Raw genomic sequence first — 3,663 nt, forward strand, 5'->3', positions numbered from 1 at the left:
TTCTGTAACTCCAGAAAATTCACTTCGAGTGCAGGGAGGTCAGAATCCAACAGCATCTGCAGTCCTTTTTCAGCCTCTGAATCAGATTTTTGCTCAGGTCCCTCAAGTTCAGCCAGAAAATACCTGAAATCACAGAAAAACACACAAACTCATAGTAAAGCCCAAAAAAGTGATTTTTATTTAAAAACTAATAAAAACATAATAAAAACTAACTAAAATGTACTAAAAATATACTAAAAACAATGCCAAAAAGAGTATAAATTATCCGCTCATCACCTAACAGATTAGTTTATTACACACATATCATCCTTAGTAATTATAATCTTTTATAATATGATGTCTTAGTTATGTAAAACTTTTAGTGTGTATTAATTCTTTTAATTTTGAGTGGTGTACAAGCTATAAAAGATAACTGTGTGAAGTTAATATCCTTGGGATATATAAAATTTGTTAATTAAAATTAAGAGTAATTACCTAAATCAATTTCTAAGGATTTTAAAAGTGGACATTTTAGTTTTTAAAAAAAATTAATACACAGATAGATTAATCTCTATAGTTTTACTCCGGCTGACAAATCAATTCCCAATTTATTTTTCGGCAGAGTAATTACCATATCAGTCCCTAAAAGTTTTAAAAACAGACATTTAATCCCAAAAAAATTAACATACAGATAAATCTTTTTCTTCATCAGACATAACAGTCCTCCATTAAATATAACGTTGTCTGTATATTAAATTTTCTTTGGGGACTAAAATGTCTGTTTTAAAAATTATTGGGAACTGATATGGATAATTACTCTATCGTAAAATGAACTGGAGACTAATTTGTCTATCTGAATAAAACCTTGAGAATTGATCTGTGTATTAATTTTTTTAGAGACTAAAATATCCACTTTTAAAATCCTTAAGACTAATTTAAATAATTACTCTAGAATTAATTAACATGTCATAATAATTATATTATTTTACAAATTTATATAAAACAAAACCACTTATTAAATACTAACTAATTCTTAATAAGCTAGTTGGGCTCCTCCACGTCGAGCTTAAACTATTTTTTCCAGCTTTTTTTTCATCTAGATCATCCTCTTCTTTCTTCATAGGAGATTCCAAATGGAATCCATTTTCCCTATTTTTTTCATCTTCAACAGAAGATAAGCTGCTGGAAGGTGACTTTCTAAGGACAATTTCAGCATTAATTTCGAACACATCTTCAAAATCATGCTCACTTCTATGAAACTTATATTGTCAACAATTTTATTTTTTTATGAAAGAACCAAACACATTGAAGTAGACTGTCATATCGTTCGTAAAAAATATTGTCTGATTCAAAGACCAACTTGCAAATTTTTTTACTAAAGTTCTACACCGGGTCTTTTTTCTACTAATGTTTTCAAGCTACGATTATTAGATTTATACAATTCTCACTTGTAGGAGGGTATTACCTAAATTACTTTTTAATCAATACATTATAAGAAATGATCAGTATAGCGACCGATTTTAGCGACAGAAAAAATTTGTCGCTAATAGCGACTAATTTAGCGACCGATATAAGATTTATAGGAGCAAAAAAAATTTGGTCGCTCAATTTTATTCAGCGACCGATTTTAGCGACCAACGAAAATGGTCACTGATAGCAACCGATTTGGCGACCAATAATATTTTCCTTTGACCAAAATGAAATTAGTCGCTGAAATCGGTTGCTATTTTTTAGTTTGGCTACTGATTTAGTAACCAAAAATAGAAAATTTCGTCTTTGGTTCTTTTGGTCATAAAATCGGTCGCTATTTTTTAATTTAGCGACCAATTTAGCAACCAACAAAAAAATAGACTAAAACTAGTTGGTCGCTAACTTAAAGTTAGCGACCAATTATAAAATGTTGTTTTAAACATGTTGGTCGCTAAATCAGTCGCTATTTATAAATTTAGCGACCGATTCAGCAACAGAAATACAAAAATAGTGTTATAAACTAATCTGTCGCTAATTCAATCTCTAGTTTAAATAAAAGAAAGTTACTGAGTTAATCTAACCCTAACCAAATCACACCATCCTCAGATCCCTCAAACTTCTCACTAACCCTAATGTGACCATCGCCGGAAGCACAACACCCTCTTCATTTGCGTCGTCGTCTACTTCCTGAAGTCTTCAACCTTCTTCGTCACTGGCTCACCTGCTGTCAAGCTCTTACTGTTTCTCTCAGCTCGATCTCGATATAACTCTAACGATCTTTCTCACCTTGATCTCGATCTCACTCTCCGCTGCCGCTTCTAACTCACATCGCCTTTCCTTATTGCTCCGTCGCAAGAAGGTATTCTCCTTCTCTCCCCGTCGATTTGAGTTTTGCTATGTTTGATTTGTTTTCTGTGTGTAATTAATGGTTCTATTTTTAGCGACCGATTTTATTAGCAACCGATTTTATTAATGATCGATTTAGCGACTAATATCGTTTAACACTAGTTTGATAGCATTGGTTGAAAATCGGTCGCTAATATCGGTTGCTAATGATTAGCGACCGAAGTTGGTCGCTATTTTCAAATTAACGACCAAGGTTTTAGCGACCACCAAAATCAGTCGCTAAATTGGTCGCTACTCCGGTAATTTCTTGTAGTGTTAAATTCTATATCGTCATTTTCATTCCAAAGTTTTTGGACTGTGTTAAAGGTATTTGTTATTTTCTTTAAATTGAAGTCATTCACTTTATTTCTTGTCATTTTAAATTCAAAGAATTTAATTTTTCATCTTTTTGTACCCTTTACTTTGTTTAAAATGGTGTCTTTGATTGTATTTTTAAAAAATTGATATCCATAAAAAAGAGTAAATTTCATTTCCAAATCATAAATATCAAATCAACCCAAACTTACTAAAAATTTACATAATATGAAATAGCAAAGAAACTAAAAAAGAAAATACATTAAAGACAAGAATGATAATGTTTTGGTCATTGTGCGCTATCACTTTTTGCAGCTACCACATTAGCTTATTAGAGTTCCTCTCCTTCACACATAAATCGCAACAATTCATTGCTTTTTACCCAAAACGCATAAATCGCAGTAGGTGGCTCTGATTATGTTTAATGCTAAAGCGTGTACGGATAGTATGATTTAGGCGTTTATTCGATTTAAATTTCATGTATAAATCACATTGATGGGGTAGATTTTGGTGCTATCTTACTTTTTTCCTCAGCTGAGATTTATTTAGTTTCTAAACGAATTAAATTAGTTTTTATTTAGTTTCTAAACGAATTAAATTAGTTTTTATTAGTTGAATTTACTTGTTTTTTTTTTTTTTGTAAATTGATGATTGTCACTGCAATCTACTACTTACAAACATATATATATATATATATATATATATATATATATATATATATATATATATATATATATACACGACAATCATAATGTACAGACCCGAGTGTGTAAAAATTTACAGATTTTCGATTAGAAGAACATAGCGGCAACACGTGTCCATAAGCCATGCGTGTGGGTGCAACGTGGAATTGAGTGGAAAAAGAGGGTGTGTCCACCATGGAGCCGAGCCTCCTACGCTGGGTCATGGGATGGCTCCGTTTGGTTTTAAATTTTTTGTTTGGACAAGCTTCATATGGATAGGTGATCCGGACAACAAAAAAGTGATATATATATATATATATATATATATATA

This window comes from Arachis hypogaea, chromosome 15, assembly GCF_003086295.3.
Source record: "Arachis hypogaea cultivar Tifrunner chromosome 15, arahy.Tifrunner.gnm2.J5K5, whole genome shotgun sequence".
Classification (NCBI taxonomy): Eukaryota; Viridiplantae; Streptophyta; class Magnoliopsida; order Fabales; family Fabaceae; genus Arachis; species Arachis hypogaea.